Raw genomic sequence first — 6,067 nt, 5'->3', positions numbered from 1 at the left:
TGAGGCGGTGTCTGAGTGATCTATTGATTTTTTTACAAAAAGTTAAGTTCAATCTTGAAGAAAATGATTTTTTTTAACTTATAAATTCTACGAACAAATTAATAAAAAAAGAAATTCTAGCAATTTACATGCACACTGCATTTGCACTCTCGAGGTTGTTTTTTTCATAATATTCTTATGAGACCGTAGTATTCCAAAAAGAGTATTTAGAATGCGAGCGCAGCGAGCTCGTTTAGGTGTAATTTAAAAAAATATATTTACAGGTATCCGTGAGAAGCTAAATCATCAAGAAAAATTTTATTATTTAAAAATGTGAGATTAAGATCACTGTAATATCTCTGGAGTTGAAACATTCGAAACGTGATCGCTACGCTCACATTTTAGAGTTTGATTTTGTAATTTACCTTCATAGGAAGATCTCGAAAATTATTATAATAAAATCTAATAATAGTTAGCCTTGCTGACCGTTCATTCTTAAGTGTTTTATTGATACTAAATTAATTAAAAAAAAAAAAAAATGATAAGAATGCGAGTGTAGCGAGCACATTTGAAATCTTAGAAACATTAAGCACGTCAAAAATGTGTAATTTTTCTGTCAGAAAATCTGTCAAGATTCCCTCATATTTCGTCAAAAATTTTCAGCTCCTTACAAATCGTTTCAGATCCTATCGAATTTTTCCAGATAGCTTTAGATCCTTTCAAATCCCTGCAGACTGTTCTAGATTCTTCCAGTTCTTTTTTTTTGGATTCTTCTAGAGTCTTACAAGTTCCCTCAGATTCTTTCATATTCCTTCAGATTCTTTTCGAATGTTTCAATTTCTCGCAGATTCTCCCAGATTCCCTCAGATTCCTTCAAATTCTCTTAGATTTTCTCAGATTCTCTCCATCTTCTCACATTCTCTTAGATTTTTCCAGAGTTTTTCAGATTCCTTCCGATTTTTTCCGATTGTCTCAGATTCTCAAGAATTTTTCACCTTTCATCAGATCACTTCAGATTCATGCAAACTCGTTCAGCTTCTTCCAGATTCTTTCAGATGCCTTCAGAATTTTACATTTTCTTGCTGATTCTCTCCTTCAATTCGATTTTTTTAGATTATTTCGGATGCTTTTCGTTGCTTCCGGATTATTTCAGATTCTTTCGAATTTTTTCAGCGTCAGGAAGCCTCAAGATTCTTTCAAATATTTCAGTTTTTTTTTTAGATTCTTTTAGATTTTTCTAAATTCTTCGAAATTCCTCAATATTCGCTCAGATTCTCGCAGGTTCCTTTAGATTCTTTCAGATTCTTTTCCAATCTTCTAATTTCTCTCAGATTTTCGCAGATTCTCCCAGATTCCCTCAGATTCTCTCCATTTTCTTACATTCTCTTAGATTCTCTCAGTCTTTTAGATTCCTTCAAATTCTTTCCGAATCTCCCTGATTCTTTCCGAATATCCCAATTTCTTTCAAGTTCTCTTAGATTCCCTCAAATTCCTCGGATGGTTTCAAATTCTTTAATTTTCTTTCTAATTCTCACTTTCAGACTCTTTCGATTTTTTTTTTATTCTTTCGGAATATTTCGGGTACTTTTTGATGCTTCTGGATTGTTTAAGATTCTTTCGAATATTTTCGGATTCTTTCAAAGAAACCATCAGGAATCCTTAAGATTCTTTCAAATTTTTCAGTTCTATTCACATCGTTTCAGATCCTTATAGATCCTTTCAGATTCTTCAAAATTCTTCCAGTTGTTTTTTAGATTCTTTAAAATTTTTCTTAATTCTTCGAAATTCCTCAATATTTGCTCAGATTCTCACAAGCTCCCTCAGATTTTTTCAGATTCCTTCAGATTCTTTTCGAATCTTCCAATTTCTCTCAGATTTTTGCAGATTCTCTCAGATTCCCTCAGATCCTCTCGATTTTTTTCACAACCTCGTAGATTCTCTCAGAGTCTTTCAGATTGCTTCAGATTTTTTGCAATTCTCTCCGATTCTCAAGCATCCTAGCTTTTTTTTAGATTTTTCTAGATTCCTTCAAATTCTTTCCGAATTTCTCCGATTCTTTCCGAATATCCCAATTTCTCTCTTAAATGCCCTCAAATTTTTCAAATGCTTTCAGATTCTTTCATTTTATTTCTGATTCTCTCCTTCAAATTCTTTCTATTTTCTTCATTCTTTTGGATTATTTTGGATGCTTTTCGATGTTTCCGGATTGTTTCAGATTCTTCCAAAGAAACCGTCAAGAATCCTCGACATTCTTTTAAATTTTTCAGTTCTATTCAGATCGGTTCAGATTCCTACAGATTCTTCAAAATTCTTCCAAATTCGTGAAGTTTTTTTTTATTCTTTTCTTTCAGATTTTTATAAATTCTTCTAAATTCCTCATTATTCGCTCAGATTCTCACAAGCTCCCTCAGATTCTGTCAAATTGCTTCAGATTCTTTTCAAATCTTCCAATTTCTCTCAGATTTTCGCAGATTCTTCCAGATTCCCTCAGATTCCTTCCGATTCTCTTAGACTATCTCAGATTCTTTCGATTTTGCCATATCCTCTTAGATTATCACAGTCTTTCAGATTCCTTCAGATTTTTTGCGATTCTCTCGGATTCTCAAGAATCCCAGTTTTTTTTAGATTTTTCTCTACTCAAAAACTCCTCCAGATTCCTTCAAATTCTTTCCGGATGTCTCAGATTTTTTTCGAATATCCCAATTTCTTTTAAATTCTCTTGGATTCCCTCAAATTCCTCAGATGGTTTCAGATTCTTTCATTTTCTTTCTGATTCTCACCTTCAGATTCTTTCGATTTTTCTAATTCTTTCAAAGAAACCGTCAGGAATCCTCAAGATTCTTTCAAATTTATCAGTTCTATTCAGATCGTTTCAGATCCTTACAGATCCTTTCAGATACCTGCAGATTCTTCAAAATTCTTCCAGTTTTTTTTAGATTCTTTTAGATTTTTCTAAATTCTTCGAAATTCCTCAATATTCGCTCTCTCAGATTATTTCAAATTCCTTCAGATTCTTTTCAAATCTTCCAATACTTCTCAGATTTTCGCAGATTCTTCCAGATTCCCTCAGATTCCTTCCGATTCTCTTAGACTATCTCAGATTCTTTCAATTTTCTCATATCCTCTTAGATTCTCTCAGAATCTTTCAGATTTTTTCCGATTCTCTCGGATTCTCAAGAATCCCAATGTTTTTTTAGATTTTCCTCTACTCACAAGTTTCTGCAAATTCCTTCAAATTCTTTCCGAATCTCTCAGATTTTTTCCGAATATCTCAATTTCTTTTAAATTTTCTTAGATTCCCTCAAATTACTCAGATGGTTTCAGATTCTTTCATTTTCTTTCTGATTCTCACCTTAAGATTCTTCCGATTTTTTCTAATTCTTTCAAAGAAACTGTCAGGAATTCTTAAGATTCTTTCAAATTTTTCAGTTCTGTTCACATCGTTTCAGATACCTGCAGATTCTTCAAAATTCTTCCAACTCCTTCCAGGTTTTTTTAGATTCTTTTAGATTTTTCTAAATTCTTTGAAATTCCTCAATATTCGCTCAGGACGAAGGACGAAAAGGACGAGAAGGACGAAAAGGACGAGAAGGACGAAAAGGAAGAAAAGGACTAAAAGGACGAAGGACGAAAAGGACGAAGGACGAAAAGGACGAAGGACGAAAAGGACGAAGGACGAAAAGGACGAAGGACGAAAAGGACGAAGGACGAAAAGGACGAAGGACGAAAAAGACGAAGGACGAAGGACGAAAAGGACGAAAAAGCCAAAGGACGAAAAGGACAAAGGGCGAAAAGGAAAAAAGGGACGAAGGACGAAAAGGACGAAGGACGAAGGACGAAAAAGGCGAAAGACGAAAAGGAAAAAAATAACGAAGGACGAGAAGAACGAAAACGAAAAAGGCGAAAAGAATGAAGGATGAAAAGGACGAAAGACCCAAAGGACGACGGGCGAAAAGGACGAAGGCCGAAAAGGACGAAAAAAAATACGGAAAGGACGAAAAGGACGAAGAGAACGAAAAGGACGAAAAGGACGAAGGACGAAAAGGACGAAGGACGAAAAGGACGAAGGACGAAAAGGACGAATTTTCCGATTTCTCTCAGATTTTCGCAGATTCTCCCAGATTCCCTCAGATTTCTTCAGATTCTCTTAGATTCCCTCAGATTCTCTCGATTTTTTCGCATACTCTTAAATTCTTCCGGACTCTTTCAGATTCCTTCAGATTTTTTCCGATTCTCTCAGATTCTCAAGAATTTTTCAACTTTCCTCACATCGCTTCAGATTCCTGCAAAATACATTCAGATTCTTCCAGATTTCCTCAAATTCCTTCATTTTCTTTCTGACTCTCTCCTTCAGACTTTTTCGATTTTTTTTTATTCCTTCGGATTATTTCGGATGCTTTTGATGCTTCATCTGGATTGTTTCATATTTTTTCGAATTTTTTCAAATTCTATCAAAGACACCATCAGGGATCCTCAAGATTCTTTCAAATTGTTCAATTCTATTCAGACCATTACAGATCCTTTCAGATCCCTGCAGATTCTTCAAAATTCTTCCAAATACTCCCAGTTTTTTCTTTGGGTTCTCTTAGATTTTTCTAAACTCTTCGAAATTTCTCAACATTCCTTCAGATTCTCTCAAATTCTCAAAAATTTTTCACTTTTCATCACATCGCTTCAAATTCCTGCAAACTCGTTCAGATTGTTCCAGATTTTTTCAAATTCTTCCATTTTCTATACGACTTTCAGATAACGTAATGATTTTAAACAAGTAACACTAATAATTTAAAATTAGTGTTAAAATCTCTAATATTTAAAAAAATAACATTTTAAAAAATATTTTTTGTTTAAAAGTTTCATTAATTATTAATCTGTCTTTGTTTAAATTCGATTCAGATGAGGTTATGCAACACATAAGACACAGTTGTATATTTAGAATGGACAAGTTAGGTCCAGAAGTTTGAATAGTTTTTGTAAATTTCAAATTTGGAGTCGTAATAATAATATCACATAATATATAAACATTCTCCAGTGTTATCACGTGTCCATTCAACGTAAATTGTGGGGTTAAGTATTAATATAAGTGTATGTAATTTTATAAAATTAAAAACAAAGTCACTGTTGTCAATTTTGGAGATGATTAACGTTTTACCATTTACATGATAGTCCTAATATACATACATTTCGCAACAATAAGTCCGGTAGTTTCGGAGTTTACCTGTTTTGAAATTTTTAGCAAATGGTCCCATTTTTTGCAGCAATTATTTGAAAACTAGCAAAAATTTGTAGTAACGAATACGGTTTACGTATTACTGAGTTTTAAAAAATAAAAATGAGGCAATTACATATTTCAAATAAGTGTCAATAATCATTTAAAATTAGTGGTAAAATCTGCAATATTTTAAAAAATGACATTTTAAATAACATTTTTTGTATAAAAGTTTAATCTTGTCTCTCTTTCAACACAAATGTATGTATAAGGACAACGTTTATCTTGAACATATATTTGTTTAATACAACTTTCTATTTCAACACTATGCAAGAACACTAAAAGACAATATATTTATTGTTATAACATTTAAATTATTACATTACGTATTAAAATTTAAATCGATTCAGAGGATATTATGCAACACACAATACACACTGGTATTTTCAGAATATGCATATAATTCAGATACAAACTTTCACGGCATGGAAACAACAAAAAAAATTCTGGTTTGGAATAGTTTTTGAAAAAAAAAAAGTGACGGGATTGGTTATTATTTGTGTGACTAAAAACAATCTATAGTGGAAATAGTATGAGAAGAACATGCTAGGTCGTCATAATCTGTCACTTTGGCTTTGGCCAGTGGCGCCTGGACACTTTTAGGTCTGTTGGTGTGTTCTTCTCCAGGTATTTTCACTCTACATAATTATAATTGTATTTGTTATAAGTATTTAAAAGTTACTTAAAAAAATAATAATATGAAAACCTAATATTATCTATATTTTCAGTGAAAATGGAGCTGCTGAATAATGTTCTAAAACAAACTTTTTGTTTCGGCAATTTTTTCTTATATAGGATTTTGTACCACTGGACTTCCAATTT

The sequence above is a fragment of the Zophobas morio genome, unplaced genomic scaffold (assembly GCF_036711695.1).
Source record: "Zophobas morio isolate AGI-343-1 ecotype UQ-CSIRO unplaced genomic scaffold, CSIRO_AGI_Zmor_V1 ptg000022l, whole genome shotgun sequence".
Taxonomy (NCBI): domain Eukaryota; kingdom Metazoa; phylum Arthropoda; class Insecta; order Coleoptera; family Tenebrionidae; genus Zophobas; species Zophobas morio.
The sequence above is the reverse complement of the archived record's forward strand: the minus strand, read 5'-3'. Positions refer to the sequence as shown.